Raw genomic sequence first — 24,775 nt, forward strand, 5'->3', positions numbered from 1 at the left:
CCCAGCGTTTTAAAACACAGCTTTGCAAAAAGCTAGAAACATTATCCCTCATCCCGAAAACAGCCAAAATAAATGTTCCTTTTAAAGGGAAGTAGCACCATTTTTCTCATGATTAAAATTCAATCAGGTATTCACGTACAGATATAAACCTATTAAAAAGCACCTTGCACAAATATTTCTCTTTATAGCATTTATCGGTGCTAAAAATGGGGGGGGGGGTTATAATGAATACAAGACAACTAGACTCCTGCAATAACTAATAAACATGACAATTTGATTTATTGCTGTTCCTCTGCTGTAGCCTGTTGACAGATTTTTCTTTATGGAAAAATTACCATGGTTTAAATCTCTATCACATGGCACTTAATTCAGTCGACAGTATGTTACCAATTAGATCCTGCTTAAACGGCCATCAGCCAGCAGACCACGGAACATGTTAAGTGGGGTGATAGTCAGATAACTAGTAAAATGCTTTGTGGCAGCTTAGGAACAAGGGGCAGTGCGGAGACAATGGATAACGAAGAGAGAAAGTACAGAGGAAACACTTTTCCCCATCCTCAAAAAAGGAATTGTTTTAAGTTCTCCCAAAAGCACAGAGAGCCTTTGTTGGAGCGGGTAGTTGTATAAGTTGATACTCGCTAACCCTTTTCCACCCCTCCATCCTCTTGACCCCTTTCATGATAAATTTGCAAACTGAAAGGCATTCTGTTCCGAAATCCTCTCCAATGTGAAGGCGCATAACTTTAACTCACTCATCATGTCCTGTTGACTCATGGGTTGTTAAGATTTCACCTTTCTCCCAGGTGCCGGATGTTGACCAACGAAAGACAGAATTCTTGTTCAGTGGGATGAGTCTCTTTTCTTATTTTCCTCTTGGAATCAGGCTGTATCAGACAGTGCTCCTGTAGAAGAAAGAGAAACCAAATTGAGCAGTGCTCAAAAAGGCAGTCTTTTGGAACAATTTTGGGCCTGAGCAGGCTTGAAGTAGAGCAGCAAGGGTGGGGGGTAGTCTGAAGCTCAGGCAGCCAGAACCAGTAAGAACACCATTAACAACCACAGTAATGGAAACGTGGGCACAGCCTGGGCCACATAATGTGGCCACCGCTCTAACAGACATGACCTCAATTGTCCCCACATTGGGGTATCACTTATGTAAAATACAGAATCCTAGAAAGAAGGGAGAGAGTGATACGCTGCATCTAGGCCACATGCCTGCCCCCAGGGAACGGTCAGATCCATCCATTTGACTTCAGGCCCTACCTCCCAAAGCTATGCACAGGGAGGCACCCCCCAAAACAAGACTGAAGTGGTAATAGGAAGGGATGGATGGTTGGGAAGTGGCAGGAAAAAAAATGACATGTCTTCCACATGGCTACTGCACGGCAGCCTCTGAGTGGAGGCTGGTTAGTTGGAGAGGTCAGCCATTGGCGGTTTGTCTGTACAGACAGGTGTACACCAGGGAGAGTTAGGCTGAGACCCCCCTGCTTCCCACAGTCTCATTCTGGTCACTTGGCTTCTACAGCTGGAAGTAGATATGAGACCAAGGGATTTTCTTAAAGACCTGAGCAATAGTATGGAACTCCCTTCTAAATGAAAGTAATGGGTTCTGTTTCTCCAGCTCCTACTATGTCCAACATTTAACAGTCATTTTCTGAGTCCCCACAGCAGCCCTGCAATGTAGACATTACACACTCCTTTTACATATGGAGAACAGAGTCTCTAAGAGGCTAAGTGAGCGGGCCGAGTGCATGCCATTAGATGTGGGGTTCAAATGCAGGCTGCCCATCTCTAAGAGCTCCCACACTATGCAGCCTCAGGGTAAGACTGTCCCAGCCTGCACAGTGGATGCACATGTGGTATTATTTGAGTGAAATCCCTTTCTTCCAGGACACCACTGCGTGTGAGTATATGTGCAAGTGTGTGTGCATGCACGTGCATGTGTGTGTGTATGTGTGTGTGTGTGTACACGCTCCAGGCACCACATAAGCAGGAAGAATGCTGAGGGGAAAGTTAAGGGCTCAGAGGAAAAACATCCCATATGTTATAACTTTGCCTGGGCTGTCCCTGTTTCTAAATACCGTGACAATATTTTTTGAAGCAAAGATCAAAGGACATATGGTCTGACTCATGGGTTAACAAAGGGAAAAAATATTTGAAATTGGGAATAACTGGGACAATTTGAGATGTGTGGCTACAATCATTCCCAGAGCACCTAGAAATCATGGAGTTCTTTGGGGAACACTTTGAAATACTGACATATTAAACCCTATTCTTCAAACTAGGAAAGATTTTATCAGCAGAAATTAGGACAGCTTTATACTCTGGCTATATTATTCCACAGCTTTGAGATCTCATGCCTATGAAAATAACAAAGGTGTTAAAATCTGTTTCATCACCTGAAATAATTAGAAACAATAAGAGAATTCTTTATACAGAAATAGATTTCTTATAGCACAAATAGCCAGTAAGAAGATACAATGGGAAAAAGGGTTATACAGGTAACCTCCGTATAACACGGTACTTCTATAACACGGTTTCGCTCTAACATGGTTCAAGAATTGGGGGAAACTCTTGTACAACACGGCATCCTAGAACATGGTTTCACTCTAACACGGTTTGAGAATTAGAGAAATCCCCGAACAACATGGAGAGTAATAAGAGCTTTTAAGAGCAAAAGATATCTCATTCGAAATTAGGAAAATCCCCGAATAACATGGAACGTAATAAAAGCTTTTAAGAGCAAAAGCTATCTCATTTGAAATTTTTCATTCGAGCTTGGATGTCATATCAGATTTGACTACAGAATTTTAAAATTTATTAGAATTTTAAATCCATTTAGATCGTGGAGTATTAAGTACATATATTTTAAAACTTTGTATTTTTCTTTTTACTTCATTATACATAGATTTAAAATTTTTCGGGTAAATGTTATTCAACCTTTTTTAAAGAAATGGTAATTATGTTTTTCATTTTTGTGAGTTAATTTGTAGACCTGAACTATGTCTGGTGGAAATAAAACAATAGTTCTTAAAAAGGCATTTCATCTCGCTAGAACAAAAATTACAGATTTTTGGATCGGCTTGAAAAGAGGGGAAAAGTATCATATGTTGCAAAAACCTTGGATTTAATGAAGCAACAATCCGGACTAAACAGAAAAATGAACATAAAATTAGAGCTTCCATTGCTGCTGGTTGTTCTATCTCTGCAAATATGACATCTCATCCCAGAGCACCAATAATTGACAAGATGGAAAAAGCCCTTAGTATCTGGAATGATGACTATTCAAAAAATAGATTCCACAGGACACCAAGGTTATTAAACAGAAAGCTTTAAAAATCTACAATTAAAGGAAAATGGAGAATCTGCTGTTAACCCTGACTTTGTTACTAGCAAAGGGTGGTTTGACCGTTTTAGAAAACGTTTTTCATTACAAAACCTAAAAATACAAGGGGAAAGTGCATCAGCTGATAAAGAAGCTGCCAAAACTTACCTAAAGGAATTGCAAGAAATTATTGAACAGGGTGGCTATTCAAGACATCAGGTTTTGAATGCCGATGAGACCGGCCATTGGTAGAAAAAAATGCCCAAGAGAACATTTATTTCAAAAAATGAAAAGTTGCACCAGGTTTTAAAGCATCAAAAGACCGCATAACATTACTGTGCCAAGATAATTCAGAGGACGATAGCACAGGTGAAAACGAAGAAGTTAAACACTTGACTCTGAAAAGCGTAAAGAAAGGCCTAGACTTAGCCAAATAGTTGGAGCTGTATTTCCTAATGAAGATCCTTCCACTAAAAGAAGCACAAAGTTTAAGAGACATCATCACAAGTGCTTAGCACCATATAACAAAATTTATAAAGATCTCTCAGCTAAAAGCAAACAATCTAAAATAACAGATTTTTTGCAAAAAATACAGACTAGAAGTCAAGATAATGCTGAAGAAAGTTCAGAGGATGAAGAGATCTTGTCAAAAAGAAAATGCCTTTGGTTAATGGTGCTTAGTAATGATGACGGAGAAAACATTGTTTAATACATATTAATATGTTATGCTTTTGGTGAAAATTGCATTAATAAAGATATTTCTCTTAATTATAAATATAATAGTATGTTTTAAAAATTTTTGGAACCTAATCACCTTTTTTGTATTAGTTCTTTGTTTCGTACAACACGGATTCGCACAACACGACATTTTTAAGGAACCTCACAACCGTGTTATACGGGGGTTACCTGTAATTCACAAAAGCCACTGCAATTTAAATACCTAGAAAATATCTTAAGAGAAAACACACAGGACCTATATATTAAAACAATCTACTTAGGGATGTAAAACACATAAATGGAAACACATACCATGTGGAGAGTAGATAAGCAGACTCAATATTAACACTCACCAAACCAATTTGTATGCAAATCATATATATTATATATTATACATATATATATGTATGTATTATATATATATATATATATATATATATATATATATATATATATTAAGCTTTCCTATGCATTTTGGGAGGAAGGGGACTTGATAAAATTCCTGGGGATTAGAGCAACCAGGATATTTTTGGAAAAAAGAAGAAAAGGTCGGGGGCAGGCATGGTGCTTGCCTGGTCATGTGTGAAAGTTTCAGCCGACTTTCGGCTCCGGATAGATAAACAGATCAATGGGGAGAGGAGAGAAAGGATGCATGCACACATTCTCACTCGTGTGTAAATTTAACATGTGATAAAAATCACCTTTCCAAGTCGGTGAGGTCAGGAATGAGCACAGTAATATAAGAATGGTCCGTCTTCATCAACTTTGTTCTTCAGCGGCTCTGACACAGTAATTTATTCCTTCATTATTGGCACCCCTCCCCCCCCAGCCCAAACATCGTTCTCACATTGTTCTCTTCTCTCCTGTCTCACTGGCTGCTCGTCCTCAGCCTCCTTTTCAGGTTCCTTCTCCAATTCTTCCACATCTCTATATAATGGAGTGCCCAGGATTTAGTCCTCCAACTTCTCCGTCTACATTCACTCCCCAGGTGACCTGGTCCAACATGACCATGGAAACCCCAGCAAGGCCCAGACTCCTATGTCCCAGTCTGGGCCCTTTTTTCTGCCCAGACACCAGCTGTCCAACAGCACTCAGCATGTGCGCTTGAATGTGTGTTCGGCCTCGTAACCTTAACATGTCCAGAGCAGAATTCCTGATGTCCCTAGCTCCAACCTGCTCCTCCTGCAGCTTTCTCACATGGCAGTAAAGGTCCCCTTCCTTGTTCAGTGTCAGGCGAGCAACCTGAAGCCATCTCTCACTCCCTTCTTTCATATCCCACATCTTATCCAGCAGCAGATCCCATCTGATCCCATGTGACCTCTGAAATAGATCTAGAATTGAATCCCTTCCCACCCCTTCCGCTTCCACCTCCCTGCCTCTTACCTGCTCTGTGAACGGGTCTCCTTTCCACACTCTCCCTTTTGCATTCTGTCCTCAGCACAGACACAGAGGAATTGCTGTAAAACTGAAATTGTACACTTGCTCAGAACCCTCTAGGGGCCCTGTACCTCACTCTTCCACTTATCTATTGCTGCATAACCAACTGCCCCCAAGCATGGTGGGTCAAAACAACCTTCCATTTTATTCAAGATAACACAGGTCAGGAGTCTGGGCAGTTTGGTGTTGGCTGGGCGGGAGGATGCCCTGCCAAGATGGCTTCTTCACTCACATATCTGGTGCCTGTGGCTCCTTGGCTTCTCTCCTCGTGGCATCTTATGCTCCAGGGCACTTCAGGTGGCTTGGCCTTCTCAGAGTGGCATTCTCGGGGTATGTGCACCTTTTCCATTATGACTGTCTTCTAAGAGGCAGGAGGAAGAAGCTGCCAGACTGATTAAGGGCTACTCTCCCAACTGGCGTAGCATCTTTTCTGCCATAATTTATTGTCCAAAGCAGTCACTAGGCCTGCCCAGATTCAGTGAGGTCAAGAGATAGACTGTCTTCTGATCGGGGCATGGCAGTGTCATATTGCAAAGTGCACACGGGATATTGTTGTGGCCATCTTTGGGAAATGCCACCCACAACACGAACCCAGTACCAGAATCCAAAGTCCTTACCATGACCTATCAGAGGCTATATGATCTGGCTCCTGCCACCCCTTTGCTTCCTCCCACTGCCCTCTCCCCTCATTTGTGGTAGTGCTTCTGCTGAAGAGGCCCCTTCACCTTTATTTGAACACACCAAACATCCCACCTCATGGCCCAGCGCCTGCTGCACCCGCTGCCTGGAGTGCCCTTGCCACTTCTCACTTCCTTCAGGTCTCAACCCAAATGTCACATTTCAGAGAGACCTCCCCTGAGCTCCTTGTGCAAGGCCATTCCAGCCCTTCCTAGTCCACTGCATGACATATATTGTTGGCATAATCTGACTCTTCCTATTAGAATGTAAGCTCCCTGCTGTATCCCCTAGAAAAATGCCTGCTCACTGTAGGTTCTGGATAAATATTTGTTGAATAAATGAGCGATTGGATGAATAACTTTTCAGTAAATGACATTGGCATAGTTCCTAAACTGTTGGGTATGGGGGGGGAGGGGGGAGAATAAAATCAGATGCGTACCTAGTACATTTAACCAAAATAAGTTCCAGAAAGATTTTAATGTATTATAATAAAGCTTGAAATTTACTAGAGAAAGTTCAGGTAAAGATGAAATAATCTTGGAGTGAGAAAGTGTTTTGTAAGCCTGGTTCTAAATAAAAGAAGTAGAAGTGAAAATAAAGGTAGATTTGACTCTGTCGGAAACACCACAAAAAAAAAAAAAAAAGAATAAAAAGAAAGCAGAAAACATGGAAAACTACTTCAATATATAATGAGCGCATGCTATTCCTAATATATAAAGAGCTCTGTCAAAGAAATTCAGAGGAGAAAAAAATACAAATGCCTCCTAAGCATTTGGAAGTAAAAATCCCACCAGCTGTGTGGTGGGCAAGCTAGTCAGTTCTGGAAATGGGTTGTCATGTGGATTCATGGAACGAATATGTGTGCCTTTCTTAGAACAGTGTCTGGCAGAGAGTCGGTGCTTAGTATCCATTGGCGTTTAAAGTTTATTCATTATTTCATTCATTGTTTCCTTCATTCCCGGGCGTGCGCATGGTGCCTGCTTCAGAGGCAAACACTCTGCTTTCTTCCCCCCTTTGACATATAAATATGAAAAGAAGGTGCCACCGGAGCCCTGGATTTCTCAAGAAATCTGTTTTAAAAAGCAGCCTCTCCCAGGAAAACTGCATTTATAGTGTATCAGTAATACTAACCTGAAAATCCCCCTAATTCAAGTGGTTTCAGGGCTGAGGAGGAAGCTCCCTGTGCCACACTGAGCCGGAGCCAGCACTTCCTCAGGTGGTGGAGGAATCATGACATATGGCCCTGGGGTCTGGGTTTCCACCGAGCAGTAGGCTGCCTGTTCTTAAGGGGACAGGGACCGAAATGCTGAACCCATCATTTCGTTTTTCAAATAGCAAGTTTACAATCTGGGGCCAGAGAAACTCTGGGCCGAAAATGTTGCCGTGGAATTTCTGGCCATTCATTTTATGAGTCTATTATTCAATCTTTATTGTTGAATGGCCTGCAATTATCTTTTCGTAGTTTAGGAGATGCTTGACAATCTCTGTTTAGAAATAAACAGTGAGTGATTAACCTTCTCAGCTGGCAAATGTCCTTCTGTCGTCTCAACTGAGATTGGAAACTGCCTCTTTGGTGCACGGGGTTTCATATCCAGCAGTGAACACACTCAGCACTGTGGTAAGATTTCTGTAGGCGGAGACCTGCACAGGGGCACACTGCTGAGTAAATGGGAAGGAACTCCAGTCCAGCCCACACTCTGTATGCCAGGAGGAAAAGATACCTTTTTCTCTCATTCTCACAAAGGTACCAGCATCTCACCAAGCCCTGTGCCCACAGGGCTGCACCCTTCGGAGCCAGTGTCTTATGCAAGTGACGGGAGTGTCTGGCATGGCAGAGATCCGTGGTGTGGGGGAGATGGGAATGGAGAGCTGGCATGGAGCATTGCCTAGAGAGCAATCTTGGGCACATCACTTTTAGGAAGAATGACATCTGCAAACTGAGAATCTAGCCATAGATTCCCTTAACCCTGCATGTATTGATGAGCTTCTAGAAACTTCTAGAAATTTATTTGTGCTCCCCCCCCCAAGTTTGGAGGTGACTGCTGTCTTAATCATTCTGTTTTACCTGGTATATTCTCTGAACCAATAGGGAGTGACTGAAAGTGTGATATGTGGCCTCTTTTAAGACAAGGATCCCTGCAAGTGACACCTGGCCATGACATACCTCCTTCTTGTGGACAGTGCATGTTGTAGGAGGCAGAACAATATAGAAGCCATATGTAAAGGCTTTGATGTGTGTTGAGACCATGACTCAAATCCCAGCTGTGCCTCCTAGTATAAAATAATATTAATGATCGTTCATCCAGCACTTCCTGTGCACTAGACACTAGAGCTGTATGACCAGGGGTAAATTACTTTTCTCTGTGAGTTTCAGTTTACTCTTTGGTGAACATAAGGAGAACATCACACATCCAGGTTGTTGTGAGAACTTAATGAGGTTGTATGTAATGTATTCAGAATGCCCGGAACATACTAAACACTCGGTAGAAAGTAGCTATTTTTTATTATTCAGACACTGGACCCACATCAACTTTAACATGCCAATTACTCAAAGAATGAGTAAATTAGCCATTTGGGGAAAAGGGATAATTCTTCAGATTGGTGGAGCATTTTGTGAACCAAAACAGTAATTTTCTAAATGGCTTTGAATAACCTGGAAGAGTGTGCATGTAGGACAGCGCCTGTTGTTTCCTGGAGAGTAAACTGCCCATTGGAACTGCCTGACCATTACTTACTCATAATGTGAACTCTGTGTGTGTGTGTGTGTGTGTGTGTGTGTGTGTGTGTGTAATTACTGTATGTCTGTGAGGAAAACTACGAGGCTGATGCTTTTGCCTAAATAGCCAATCTTTTTTTTGTCTTGTATAAAGTGTCAAATATATGATGTGGAGTTTATGTTTAGTTGATGTTTTACACAGGTAAGCATCAATCCAGAGTAATTGGCAAGTGGGTACACAGTAAAATGATATGATGATACCCCTGCCACGTTTTCCTGTGATTCTGGGGGGGAGGAGGGAAGAATTTTTAGGGATTCCTGCTTCAGAATCTCATCAAAATAAGCCCTTTGCTTTAGTTAAGTGGTTGCTTCTGTTAAGTTTGCAGCTGAAATCATGGAGAGTCTGACCTGTGTTCTGTAAGTTGTGGACCTGTGCTGTACCCCGCTGCTGTCCTCAGTGCCACAGCTTGAACATGCCTGGCTGGATGTAGTGGCTGAACAGCTTGGGTTAGCAAAGGTGACGGATGGACTGGAGGTGCCTGACCATTGCCCCGACCCCTGACCCAGCTCCCTCTCTCTGAACTCCAGAAACGTGTTCGTAGGAAGGATAAACAAATTAAAAATCTCAGCATTGAGACCTTAGAGGTCATCTGTTCTAACCTTTCTCTTCTCATCCAGCGTAGTTTGATTAAGTAGTCATCGGTTCTGTTTCACCATCTCTGGCAACAGAAATCTCACGGCCCCTGATGTGGCCATTCTTTTTTCAAAGAGTTCCAATTGCTTGAAAGTCCTTCATTTCAAACCCTAACCAGTTTCTTTGTAATTTCGACCCCTGTTTCCCATTTTGCCTTCTGATGTCACAATGAGTAAATAAAAGACTATGAGATTGACTTAGGCAAACAGATCATAATTCTCTGTATTCAGTGCATCCTCTGGGCCAAATAATAATAACCAACATTTACTAGTCTCCAGTGGCATGGTTTAAAAGAAGCAGGCTCTGGAAAACTCATTGATTGAACTCTGAAATTAACCTTCTTTGAGTGGGTCACTCTGGTCATTCTTAACCAACCACAAGAAAACATCCGAAGTCTCTTGAGAGCTTTCCCTATGAGAATGGATGAGGGAGGGAGGGAGGGAGGGAAGAAAGCTGGTGGGGGGAGGCAGGGGGGGGCAGGGAGGAGACAGAAAGAAACACTAGAGGTGGTATTGTCCGTGCCTATTGTGAAGGGGCCCCCAGCTGAGAAAGGGAACTAGTAAGAGAGGGTCAGAGATCCATGGTTCATTGTTTTCTGACTAATACCGACTCCTGCACAAGAGGGAGAGGTACGCCATCCTCAGGCTCTAGTTGGAAGCAAGAATCTCCTTGGGCTGTTCTTTTCTCAGGCCTTGCTGACTCAGGCACACAGAGCACTGTGTAGCAGGGCTGTGGAGGAATGGTGGAAGCTCAGAGGGCAGGCAGAGTAAGGCCTGGGGTCAGGGATCAAAAGCCCCCCAGTCTGGTCTGGCTCTCCCACCCAGCAGCCATGTGACCCTGGGCAAGTGTCCTCAACCTTTCCGAACCTGGTGCTCCTTACGTATTAAAGGGGAAGAACCCCACCACTGCCACTCCAACTGTGTCACAGCAGAGACGTTAGACTCAGAGGAGACAGTGGAAGTAAATGACAAGGAGCGCCCCGCTGAAGTGACAGAGGGAGGGAGCAGGACTGAACAGTCTGATTAAAATATGACAAATGCAGGTCAGTAGTCCTGCATCTTCTAAAGAGTTGAGTGACAGGTCCTAAACTCCTGGGTGCATCATTTACTTTTTCTCCGAATGGATGAGCTGTGATTGCAGACCTACCTCCTGGAGAGGAGGGGATGATGCACTCGGGGGCCAGCACCCAGAATTGCGAGCAATACTCCTGTAACCTCACACAGCGGCCTGACAGCTCACTGAAGCAAATTGATATGCGTCAGCACTGTTTTCATCTCAGGCTTTAAACAACTTTAATTAATAATACCCTCCTTTCTCAGTGTGTCAACACAACTCCACCTTTTCATTTTGAAAGAACTTAAATAAATATAGAAATAAAATACGCAATTATTGGAACTAGAAATGAGAAAATATAATTGATTTGAGAGGCTTTTGCAAGAAAAATTCCCTGGGGCCACTGACTACATTTTATTAAAAAATATCACACACTTCTATTTCTACATTCCTTATGTAATAATTTTGGGTTTCTCAGGGGGGAAATAGTATTATTGAAGGAAAAATAATTATGACAAGTGTTAAAGATTAGTGAGCTGGATTCCCCTGGTGTGCAACCAACATCCTGGGAGGAAGTTAAGTGCCTTCGAAAGCGACATGAACTCTCGTCATTGACTAAATTACTGTTTCGATGCACTAACAAGGACCCTGGTGGATTGGAAGAGTTTGTTCGGCTTCCCAGAGCACCAGGCCTGATCCCCGTGCAGCCTTTGTGCTCTGAGAGAATCTGGATCTGGGCTCATCCACGTCTCTTTCTGTCTTCTAAGAACAGGCACTTCTCCAGGGTAGAGCCCACATCTTTCCAGTGATGGTTGGCATCTGGCCCAGTCCCCTGTTCCTGAGAGCCCAGGAAACACTCTTCTGGCTTCTTGACTAGAACATGCTTTGCCACCGATGCCTAACTTGCCCTGATAGTGTTTTTCTGCCTCCCTGCTAAAATGGCATCGCAACTTCCCGACAAACCCCAATGAGGAAATCCAGCCATTGCCCCCAATATTCTCAGTATGTCTCATTCAGCTTCTGCCTTAAGTACACAGTGTATGCAACAAGTTGACCATACTCTACTCAATTATCTAATAGGTAGTATTTTCTTCTTCTTTGGTATCTCAAAGTTACTAGATACCAAAAATCAACCCAAAAGTCCAGTTCATTCCTGAGAAGTCAAGAACAGAGTGCTCTGGACACCCTGGTCCCCAGTGCACTCACAGAGCAGGAATGGTAATGAAGTATAGACAAGCCGTGGGTCTCACGGCGCGTTTCTTGGGAAGGTCATCAGCATCCTGAGTGTGGCCTACAAAAGCCCTCTTAGACTTGGCCCCTGCCTTCTTCCCCAGGCTCTCATGGAGCTTCCCCCCCACACCCTACGCTGTCCCTGAAGTTCTTTCTCCCTGAAGTCTTCACAGGTGTTCCCTCGGCTTGGAACATTCTCTTCCCTCACCTGGCTGATTCCTCCTTCAGGTTTCATCTTATTGGTCACTTCCTCAAGGAAACCACCACTAACCATGGCATGCCCCATTCTTCTGTGTACTTTCACAATGATAATTTTTTTCATCAAACTAATGCTTTCATCTAGAAACCATTCAGTGTTAGGAAGAGACAGCCTCTGGCCCTTCCCCTCCCCACTCCCAGTACCATTTTCCAGAGTCAACTTCTTTTTAGTCACTGTTTATCAAGCAAGTGTGCCAGGAGCCATTCTAAGCACTAGGGGTACAGTGTCCAACAAGTGAGACAGACGGGGTCCCCGTTCTAAGAGGTTGTTTCCATTTTCAATTCTTCTGCTCTTGCCCCCGTATAGACAACATGCTTATAACTATTTTTTTAATTTACCAATAAAAGATACTATTTACAGACTCCTCAGTAGGAAAGTTGGGTATTTAGTTCAGCACTACAACTCTTTTCCTACCAGAACCCTGGACACTTCTGATGTCTAACATCTGTATTGTTACCTTTGTTTGTCCATGTTTATATTTGTAATTTAAAGTGTTATACTAAAAATACCTTTCTAGTTTCATTAACTTTTGATGGTAGTCTATCTAGTTCTTACTGAAAAGACAAAGTTATTGATGCCCCTGCCCTTTTCTCTGCCTTCCCTGTCTCACTTTATGAGATAAACATTTTCTTTACATTTGGTTTCCAAGTGGCAATCAAGTCTCCATGATTCATCCGTAGACTGATCAAATCATGTGTTAAGAGTACGTTCTTTTTAATAAGTCTGACATAACCCCTGAGCCAATCAAGGAAGGATGTTCCCAGCAGCAAGATTCAGTGGAATTTCTCTTTGTTTATATCCTCCAATATTGCCACATTGTAGTTTTATTATGCCTTCACCTTCATTATACATTCCTCCACCTTAGCCACTGATCCCTGGAGTTTCCAATGGATGCTGCTGCTTTTCTTGCGTTATTCACTTTTGTGATTAATTTCCTTCAAACTTGTGTTCTCTATTAAGTCCCTTTTCTCTTGGAGACCCCCATCACTGATCTCCCCATCATCCTTCTGCTCCAGTCTGTCCTGGTTGCCCTCTAAGCATGATATGCATTTGTTGCAATTTTTTCCCACTGCTATAGGAGTCTGGATTAGAACCACAGATTCCTAGAATCCACAAACTCCTTATTCTACTCTTTGGTTTTTCTGGAGTATATCTTCAAATATCTTTAAGGAAAGGGTGTATAGGAGATAAATTTTCTGAGATCTTTCTGTCGAAAAGCATTATTCTGCCCTCATACTTGATTGATATCTGACTTGGGATAAAAGGCTTTGGCAATTACTTCTTATTGTTGGTACTATGACACATCAGATATGTATCTAGGAATAGCTCTCTCTTCATTAATTGTTCTGGGCACTCAGGAAGCTCTTCTAATTCTGAAGAATTTTGTCCTTCAGCTTTGGACATTTTTTCTTCAAGGTTTTTTTTTTTTTTTTTTTTTGCTATTTTTTTCATCTCCAGCTCTGCTTGTAAAACCTCCTAGATTGATCTTCTAGTCTCTAGACTGATCTTTACTCTCATAGTATTCCATTCCTTTGTCTTTTTTCCCCTACATTTTGAGAGCGTTGAGAGAATCTTTGCGTTTATGTTCTAGCCCTTCTTTAATTAAAATGTTTTTAAACCAGTCTTATTTTTCTTGACCTGTAAGTACTGTCTTTTTTTCTCTAATTGTTTCTTTTTCTTAGCCTTTTGTTCTAATTTGAGGGATATAATACTTTCTCCAAAATTCCCCTGGCATATTTATTAGAGTGCTTTAACGTTGTTTTCTGTTCCCTAATTGTCTCTCTTTTTTTTCTGGGTCAGTTTTTGTTTCTTTTGGTCTTTTCTTTTTCACATGACAGTTGTCCGTGTATGCCAGGTGATTCCGAGTTTTGCATTTCCATTTAAGGGAGAAGGATTACGTGACTATAGGCATCTCATGTGTTAATTGTTAGTAGGTCTATTTCCTCGCTGGATCTCTGTCCTTTAGAACTCCGAGTGGGATGGAGTGGGGTGTCTGCTAGGAAGCTTTGCTTTACAGTAGGATGACAGTGAGCAACAATCATCCTGAAGATTTCTAAATGCTAAAATGAGGAAGGTTTATTTTCGTACTCCAAAAGGATTCTTGCCATTTTACAAAGAGGAAACTGAAGCTCAGAGACTTGCTTATGGTTAGATGGCTAGTAAGTGATGGAGCCAAAATTTGAAATGCAGTTTGCCTGATGAACACATTTATTCTTATTCCACAAAGGCAAATAAACTTCAAAACAAATTGAAAAATAGTGTTCTATGAAAAATTAGCTCTATTTTAAAATAAATATACAAAATATATAGTTTAAGCTTCCACTATAATGGTCATTTCTTGAGCAGTACACCAGGGACTCTACACCTTTCTACCCATGTAACAAGCCATTTTTTTTTTCTTTTAAGCAATTAATTTACTCTCTGCTAGTAAAGAAAATGAGATAATTAAATTTCACTCACACTCAGAAGGCATCTAAGCAGAATTATCGGTTTCAGAGAAACTATGTGATATGGAACTTGAAGGAATAATTTATCCCAGGATTGGGTAGGTCATGAGATGGTAGAAATTTTTAAAATTATTTTGAGTAGCTGTTTAGAGAGCCACATTCTTCCTAATTCTAAGATATTTTCATGATTCCAAAGGTCTTGGCTCCTTTTTTGAAATCCACGTTTTTAAGAAAAAACTGACAACAAATAATAAATTTGTTACTAGAGGATGACTTCCAAAACTTCAAAAATAGGCATGTATTGAGCACCTAATATATGCCAGACACTATGAGATTAAACATCGATTTCTGAATTCAACATTTCCCACACATTTCCTGGGATAATGGAATAGATGTCCCATGAAAAATGCATTCCAAGGTCAAATAAGATGAGATCTGGGTTAAATGAATTTAGCGTCCCTTTGCTGCTGGTCTTCTCAGGGTCTTTCACTGCTCATACACATTGTGATTCTGTAACAGATTCACAATTGGGGAAATGCATATTTTGGGGAATGCTCAATTTAGGAAACTCACATTTTGAGACGTTGACTTCATTTATTGAAGACCCATTTTGCTTTCTTCTGCTCCCTAGAGATGCGATCTCAATTACTCACGCTTGAGTCATGCCCCCCAGCCATGTAGCTTTTCATTCCAGCGTCATACTCAGTCTTTACTACTTTGGGTTGGCTAACCTTAATTTTGCAACCCCTCACCCCCTTTCCTTGAATAATTCTCTATTTTAATGCCTTGGTTTCCTCGTCTACAAAATATTAACACATAAACACATTAGGCGTTAGTGAGACTGTGAAAAAGAAAAATGGTAGCCTACCAATTACATAAAGATGATGATAAAACATTTGAAATAAAATTCCTGATTTTGGGGAGTTCTCTCATGATCCCCTCCATTTTTAGTAAGTAATACTCCATTGTGGTAAACAACAAAATTGAAAATATGCAAAGACTTGAGCTCTAGGACAGTCACAAAATGTACCAATAAAAAAAGTCACAAGAGAATCCCAGTTGTGTAAATATGGAGAAGGGCAACTTTAGACAGTAGCACTCATCAAGATGCACAAGCCTCTTGAACATGACTTTTCTCAATTTGAGGCACAATATCATGCCTGTGCTCTTAATTTGACTGACACCTCCTCCGCCCGCCATCTTGTTTAGTTTCTGGCACCTCTGCCCATACATCAGCCTGAATGAGAACTTCAAAGTCATCCTTACTCCTTTGTATCTGCCTTCCACTCTGATTTGAACTTAATCCTTTCTCTGGTCAACTTCGTCCCTTAAGATCCAGCTCAAAGCCTTGAGCAGCTCAGCCACTTTCTAAATAACTTTATTCACCCAATAAGAATTCATTGAGCTCTTAGTGTGCCTGGCATTATCCAGAATCGCTGACTGGCAGAATACAGAGCAGGAACTTAACGTATGTATCGTCACTGTGAAAAGCCACTGCTGTAGACTATGACCACTCTCCTTCATCATCATTTTGGAATTGGTGTTTTGGACCATTTCACCTTCACTCTTAAACTTGGACATTAGCAGTCCCTGAATCTATTTCTATCCGTACTTAAACTGGTCAGATTAGGTTAAAAGGCTGAGGTGAAGTGAAAGACTCCTCAATCTCATGACAATCTTCTGAAGATACATTTTAATTGTCTTAAAAAGGTAAGGGGAAATGTATTTCCTCTCCTTGCATAAGTGAGGGTAACCAGAACTATTTGTGTAAATGTGGGCCTCACCCTTCAGGCCTCAGGCTTATGGTTGGATAAGTTTTCACAGGGAGGAAACAAAACCTTGTCTAAGTAGGCAAGGCAGCTTGACTACTAAGTAATTTACCAAATTTTATTCTTATAAGTTCATTTCACCTTCATAAAAGATCCTCAAGTGCAATGATTTCTGTGGAAGGACTTGGGTTGGGCTTTTAGAATCCTTAATCAGGGTAAATTCTGTAACGTGGCTACCCACTAAATGTGTCTACTCAGAGATCCTGTGGAAACACATAGGCCAGTTCAGACTGGAAGGTTAATTTTGCACAGGCTTGTAAGAGTGTTACCTTTCATTTTCTCAATTGTAAGCTTCTCCAGGAAGCTTCTTCTCAAGACCTGCTAATGACTCCTTTTATGGATTATTTATTAAACATTATCACTTACACAACCAAATGATAGCCCTTTGCTTTCAGACTCTTCTCACCCTGTTCTGGTGGGTTGTTTTTGATGTCTGCTAACCTATTTGTTTTAATTAGATCCTCAGGCTCTATTCTCATCAGGGTAGTTTTTAAAAGCACAACCTATCCCATTTAACAGAGCACTTCTGTAGACTAACTACAGACCTATTAGTTTGCCGGATGTTCTTTGAAAATGTCACATCAGCTCCCTCCATAATAAACTGAGAGTCTGAGTTTCTCAATCCAATATTTGACACGGAGAGCACACAGACTCCGGGAATGGCTGGCATGAACCTAGTAGCTGGTTTGTGGCCTCAGGTTAAGTACTTAGCCTCTATAAACCACAGTCCCCCCTGTAAAAAAGGGGTAATGATAGTACCTACCTCATTTGGTTGTTATGTGAATCAAATCAGAGCATGTGTGCACATTCCCTGCCACATTGTAAACACTCAATTCTTGTTAGCAACTATTAAGCCATAATTAATTATTGTTAAACCCTCTCATTGTCTTGCACAGTCTGCCAAGAATAACATAACATTGTTTGCTACTTTTATTGACTTTTTACCCGGTTTTGACTCTGGGGTCAAGACTAGGTTAGGAATTAAGCAGCATGAGGTCAATGAAGAGTTCTAGTTATTGATGTTTAAATGAACCTGCTTTCAAGTACCCAACAGGCGGCACTGGCAGGAAGAGTCTCCTGAAGAGTGGGATAACTTCTAGATGTAAAACAGGGCCAAGTGGTTTAAAGTAGGGCGTAACAATGAGGCCACTGAGTGTAGTCATGGGGACGTTTTTCCTAATGCACCTTTGGCCTCACCTGTGGGTGAAGAGGTCTTTAATAAAGACATTAAAACAATTGGGACAATGGTAGCAGCTGAGACACATAACCGGGAGTCTCACACATTTCTGCATGGATGTATGCTTTAAGGCTACACGTAGGCAAAGCCAGAACTTTCCTTGATTGGAGTCTGTGATTGATCCCAGAATGCAAGAGAGTATTCCACTGGGTGCCTAAATTCTACAGTATGAACATTGCTAAACTTTGGGTATGGAAAAATTACAAAGCAAGTATTGCCAGGACCCCAAAGTCATGACCTAAGAGTTCCTGCCTGAAATACAACACTGGAAAAAAAAAATCCCACAATTATAATCATTTCAAATCTCAAATAGTAATCTTTGGCAGATGATATTAAGTATTTAAATAGTTCATACTGAATAAGAATAGTGCTTACACTATATGCCAACACTGTATTATGTATTTGCAATATTAGTCCATTTATTTGTCAGCAAAGAAGCTATAATCATCATATTTTACCACTGAGAGAAGTAGGAATCGAAGTTTAAGTAAGTTGCCAAAAATCACACTGCTAATAGAAGCAAAACAAGGATTTAAACCAGATTTGCTGGCTCTAAATCCCGTGGTCTTACCAATACACAGGATAGTTGACAGCCATTCTGTGAGGATGCCTGGAAGAGAAAATTACCCAAATCCAAATAAAACTTTGTATATATCTATTCAGTTCTTCTAAAGAATTTTTTTGAATCATTAGAATATAAAGGCATTAGAGATCTAAAAGCTGAATGAATGATTTCTTAGCCAAGCTCCAGGAGAAGACAGAGATTACAGGAAGTGATGCTAGTGTTTAGGACCACTTTTCCCCGGAGACCCATCCCAGTTTAGAGGCAATGGTCAAGAGGCTAATGCAAGCTGTTGACAACCTTCTCAGGCTTAGGTGATAACAAGGAAGTCAGAGTCTACAAAGGAAAATCAGATAGTAGTGAATCCCCATCATTGGGACTGACCCTAAAAGAAATGGGGACTTGAAAGTAGATATGCCCCCCAAATATACTGAAGTCCCTAGTTTAAAATCACCCCAATTTGTAAAATTATATAAAGGTAATCCTGAATTGTTAATGCTTCTAAGAGCCTTACTTCTCTGGAGAAAGGTAACATTACCCTAAGCCTCCAATTATTTTTGTAAATTATTTTGCAAATACAATGTTCACCATATAATAAAAAAGAACTGGATAAGGAGGTAACAATGTAAAATGAAACATCAGGAGGAAAAGAAGACAGTAGAAATATACTCATAGAGGCTCCAGATAAAGGAGTTATTAGACACAAACTTAAAATAACTATGCTTACAATGTCCAAATTGAAGAAAGATGAGATTGAGAATTTTAACAAAAGATGAGACACTACAAAAAGAACTCAAATGGCAACTCTAGAACCAAAAAACATGATACTCTGTATTCAGAACTTAGTGGATGGGTTTAACAATAGATTACATATAGCTCAAGAAAGAATTAGTTAACTGGAAGATACATTAGAAGAAAATATTCAGAAAGAAGCATAAAATATCAAAAGATGGAGTAAAAGAGAGAAGACAGTGAGAAATTCTAACATGCATAAAACTGGAGTCTCAGAAGGAGATGAAAGAATGAGTCAAAATCAGAACTGAAGGGATAATGGCTAAAAACTTAACAAAAATAATGAATGCTATCAATCACAGATAAGAAACCCTATACATCTCAACTAGGATAAAGACACATTTACATCTAGGGACATCATAGCCAAACTACTGAAACCCGAAAACAAAAATGAATCTTAAAAACAATCAGAAAAAAAGTCTTTACTTTCTCAGAAACAATATAATTGACAGCTGACCTTTCAACAGACATGATAGAAGTCAAAAGACAAGATATAATATTTTTAAATAAATTTAAATTGCTGGGGTGGGGGTGGGGCCTGTCAACTTGAGAATCTTAAATGTAGCAAAAATATCCATTAATAATAAAAGTAAAATAGAGAGTCCAACCAAGATGGCGACGCAGGAGACAACCTCTCTCCTCCCATTGAAACACCAAATGTACAATTATACACAGATCAATTACCTATCAAAGAAATCCTACACATCAGGTGAATAAGAAAATACCCACATTGAAATGGGTAAGAAGGGCTGAGACATGCTCTTGCCATAAACCCCGCCTCTGTCACAGTGCCACACAATCAGGAGGGAACTCTCAACTCCCATCTTCCTGAGAAATGAAGGGTTTGAACCCGTGTTTAGTTCTTCTTTTAAGACTCCCATCTGAGGGACAGGCATTCAAAACATTCAGTTCAGAAAGCCAGTGGGGCTTGCATCCATGAAACCCACAGGCTATAGCAAACAAGGAAGCAGTTATTAATGGTACTCACTGTGACTATCGCCCCAGGGCTACCCACCCTGTGGCTCAGCCCAGAGGGAGCAGGGAAAATCACCCATCTTCCAGTCTTTTCCTGAAGGCAGCCATCTGCATACTTTGAAAGCTGATGCCTGAGGATCAGGCTTCTAATTTAGCACACATCTAGAGGCTGGCTGTGATCTACCCTGTAGACTGGGGAACCAGCAGGCACCTCCTTCATCCTCTGCCTCTAGCCTACTCCAAGTTGCAGTATCTCCTTGGAAGAAGCTTGCATACAGGTCTGTACTCCAGTGTTTGCAATGTCACTGAATAGAGGGATCCCCAGATGACTCTGATAGCCATTGGGGCTTTCATTCACAAGTAGAGTGCCCCATTATGGATCTACACCCAGGCCCAGTACAGAGGGAGCAAAAAACACTATCAGTTTCTCCCTGGAAGAGGCTGAACTATATACTTTTCCAGCTGCTGTCTGAGGGTCTCGCTTCCAATCAGCCTGCATCTAGGTGCTGAATGTGATCTTCCCCTTTGGGGCACTAGCAGGTCTTGACTCACCCTCAACTACTGGGAGCCACTAATAACAAAGAGGGCAAGTTGGATAATCACAAAGGTTTGAGAGGCAACCAGGTGTGCAGGCTGGGCTGATTGACAAAACTCATTTCCTACACAAATGAGAAAACTGGGAGAGGAAACTGTTTTTTTCTAATGCACAGAAACCAACACAAAGAGTCAAGGAAAATGAAACAGAGGAAAATGTTTCAAACAAAAGAACAAAATAAATCTCAGAAACAGATCTTAATGAAATGGAGATAAGTAATTTACCTGATGAAAAGTTCAAAGTAATAGTCATAAAAATGCCCCCTGAGGTCAAGAGAGCAATCATGAACAAAGTGAGGATTTTTAAAAAACAGATAGAAAATATTAAGAAGTACCAAACAGAAATCACAGAGCTGAGGAATACAGTAATCAGAAATGAAAAAATTCAATAGAGGGGTTCAACAGCAAACCGATCAAGTGGAGGAAAATATCAGTGAGCATGAAGACAGGGTGGTGCTGTTCATCAAGTCAGAGAAGCAAAAAGACATAAGACTGAAAAACAGTGAAGATAGCTTAAGAAACTTAAGGGAAATCATCAAGAGTACCAATATACACATTATAGGGGTCCCAGAAAGAGAAGAGAGTCAGAAATATTATTCAAAGAAATAATGGCTGAAAACTGTCCTAACTTGAGGAAAAAAACAGAGATCCAGATCAAGGAATCCCAAACAGTACCATAGATGAATTCAAAAAGACTTAAACCAAGACACACTGTAATTAAATTGTCAAAAGTTAAAGTCAAGGAGAGAACCTTAAAAGAAGCAAGAGAAAAGCAACTTGTTACATACAAGGGAACCCCCATAAGACTAGAAGCAGATTTTTCAGCAGGAACCTTGCAGTCCAGAATGGAATGGGATGATATAGTCAAAGTGCTGAAACAAAAACTCTGCCAACCAAGAATTCTCTACCCGGCAAGTTGTCCTTCAAAATTGAAGGAAAGATAAAAAGTTTTTTAGACAAACAAAAGCTGACAGAGTTCATCACCACTAGACTGGCCTTATAAGAAATATTCAAGGGAGGGCTTCAAGCTGAAACAAAAGAGTACTATAACAAGTAACAGGAACATATATGAAGTATAAAACTCACTGATAAAAGTAAAAATATAAATTAAGAACACTTTAATGTTGTAATGATGGTGGGTAAATCACTTATAACTACTATAAATATTATAATGCAAAATTATTAAAAATACATATAACTACAATAATTTGTTAATGGACACAATGTAAAAAAAGATGTACGTTGTGATATTAAAATAAAATATGGGGAGCTTTTCTGCAGGAGGCCTACATGCTGCCACTGGGGCTGCCACCATGTTTCTAGTGATCCCAGAAAAGTTTCAGTGCATTTTGTGAGTGCTCAATGCTAATATCAATGGGTGTTGAAAACAGCCTTTGTCACCACTGCGATTAAGTGTGTGGGGCAAAGATAATGCTCATGTGGTGTTGAGGAAAGCAGACATTGACATCACCAAAAGGAAAGGAGAGCTCACGGAGGATGGAGTGGAATGTGTGATCACCATTATGCAGAATCCACACAGGTACAAGATCCCAGACAGAAGGATGTGAAGGTTCTTGAGCAGACAGAAGGATGTAAAGGATGGAAAACACAGCTAGGTCCTGGCCAATGGTCTGGTCAGCAAGCTCTGTTAAGACCCAGAGCAACTGAAGAAAATTTGGGCTCACAGAGGGCTACACCACTTCTGGGGACTTCATGTTTGAGGCCAGCACACCAAGACCACCGGCTTCCAAGGCCACACTGTGGGTTGTCCAAGAAGAAATAAATCTGTCTGCCTTGTCTGTTAAAGAGTTTATAGGAGACGTCATCAAAATGGCAGCATGAGGTGAGCCTCTGTAAAGCTCCCCTGGAATTTACAACTAATCGAACAACAATAACTCCACAAAGGACTCTCTGCACAGCAGACAGGCAAGATGAAGAGGCCCACTACTGAATTCACCTAAATGTGGGAGAATCGCGCAAGTGGGGAGGAGGGACGGGAGAAGTGTGGAGATGGACCCGCGCAGGCGCAGGACACCGACCTAGCTCAGTGCTCTGAGCTCGCTGCTTCCCGGAACTACCGCAGCTTCGGGAGAGGGAAGAACTCGGACTGCTAGGGATCCACTTGTGGCACACAGGGCTGAGGGGGCAGCATATAACACGGCTGAACCCAACGCTCACAGCAGAGACCTTGGAGCAAAGACTGAGGGAAGAAGGCTGAAAACGGTGGTTTAAGCCCTCACTGCCGAGCAGAGAACAGAAGCCTTAGGCACTGAGACTAGCCGCCCCCTCCCTATCCTCCCAGAGCTCGCCCCGCCCCCACCTGCCTGGTGCTAGAAGCGGAACAGTAGCAGTGTCAGATCAAAAGAACAGAATATTTGCTGTTCTGGGAACTGTGGACCGCTGATGCAGATTTGCACCCTGGCTGCTTCTGGGGTGTGTGTGGGGAGCTGTGGAGGTGGGACTGGATGTGGTGTTGGTCGCCACCATTGCTCTGGGCCACCTCTCACAACTCACCCTGCCTTTGGCCCCACCTATCTGGGCAGATCCCTGCAGGAGTAAACAGAACTGCTGAAACATATGGGCTCTGAATCTGGTGCAGGAAGAGCTTTGGAACTTCAAAAGCTCTCTGCATATCCACACAGGCACTGCACCCTGTGACCCAGGAGAACTATTAACAGGGGAGAAACCCATCTCCCAGGGAATCCCCCCATTGTGTGAGAAGCTGGAATAGTGCAGAGACAACATAGCACTACCATGTGAGAGAGAAAAAAAGGCTGCTGTCGGAGAGAAAATAAAACATTCTACCAACAAGTACTGGAAAACAAAAGAAAGACCTTTTCCTATCAGCCTGTTGCAGAAGCCACTCCTGTAGATGTCTAGGAAGAGAAATAATAAATCAGTAATTGCCATGAATAACTAAGGCAACAAGACAGCTCAGAAAGAAAGTGAAAAGTCTCCAGAAAATGAACTTAAAGATATGGAAATATGTGACTTAAATGACAGAGAATTCAAGATTGCCATTCTGAAAAAACTCAACAAGATGAAAGAAAACACAGAAAGGCAGTTTAATGAACTCAGAAACACAGTCAAAGAACAACATGAGCATTTTACGAAAGAGATTGAAAATTTAAAAAAGAACCAAATAGAATTTCTGGAGATTAAGAACTCAATAGAAGAAATTAAGAATGAAATAGCCAGCTTAGGTAGTAGAGTTGACCAGATGGAGGAAAGAATCAGTGACATCGAAGATAGAAACCTGGAAATTACATGGATGGAAGAAGAAAGAGACTTGACACTTAAAAGAAATGAAAGAACTCTACAAGAACTTTCTGACTCCATCAGAAAGGGCAATATAAGAATAATGGGCATACCAGAAGGAGAAGAAAGAGAGAAGGGAACAGAATATATTCAAACAAATTGTCGAAGAGAACATCTCAAACTTGTGGACAGAACTGGATCCTCAAATCCAAGAAGCAAATAGAACACCTAATTCCCTCAATCCCAACAGGCCTTCTCCAAGGCACATTGTATTGAAGCTGTCTAAAATCAACGACAAAGAAAGAATCCTAAAGGAAACCAGGGAAAAGAAGATGGTAACCTACAAAGGAAAGCCCATTAGATTATCATCAGATTTTTCAGCAGAAACTCTACAAGCCAGGAGGGATTGGAACCAAATATGCAAACTATTGAAAGAGAGAAATTATGAGCCAAGAATAATATATCCAGCAAAGATATCCTTTAAATGTGAAGGAGGAAGAAAGACCTTTCCAGACATACAGAAGCTGAGGAAATTTTCTAATACACGACTTGCACTACAAGAAATACAAAAGGAGGCTATTCGACCACCATCAACAGGGACAATTTATGGCAACCAAAACATGGAAAGGGGGAGGGTAAAGGCCTGAACCAGAATATGGGAAAGGAGAAAGTAGGCATGCTGAAGAAAATGGAATACTCTAGATAATCTTTTGTTCAACCTCCACATGAAAATGAGATATTTAGTTCCTAATAAGCATATTATACTCGACACTCATTTATTCAACTAATAATTAATGAGTTCTTACTATGTGTTAGTAGGATGCAATACTATGGTAAACAAGACAAGACACCATGGTCCCTGTCCTTATTTTATATACTAAATGACAAAGTAAGCCTTTCTTTTTAGGCTTTAGATCTTACACACTCAATGTTTTCTGAATACACCCATACTACAAAGAGGTATTTTGGAAATAA

General features: G+C 41.1%; 1 protein-coding gene and 1 pseudogene across 2 annotated transcripts in view; both read left to right on the plus strand.

Moving 5' to 3' along the window:
• The window catches only part of AFF3 (ALF transcription elongation factor 3), a 545,430-nt gene that overhangs the window by 2,965 nt on the left and 517,690 nt on the right, over positions 1-24,775 (plus strand). The window lies entirely within an intron of this gene.
• LOC141571847 (small ribosomal subunit protein uS13 pseudogene) lies at positions 21,261-23,320 on the plus strand (annotated as a pseudogene).

Source organism: Rhinolophus sinicus, chromosome 2 (assembly GCF_057876585.1).
Source record: "Rhinolophus sinicus isolate RSI-liver-muscle chromosome 2, RSI-T2T, whole genome shotgun sequence".
NCBI classification, from domain to species: domain Eukaryota; kingdom Metazoa; phylum Chordata; class Mammalia; order Chiroptera; family Rhinolophidae; genus Rhinolophus; species Rhinolophus sinicus.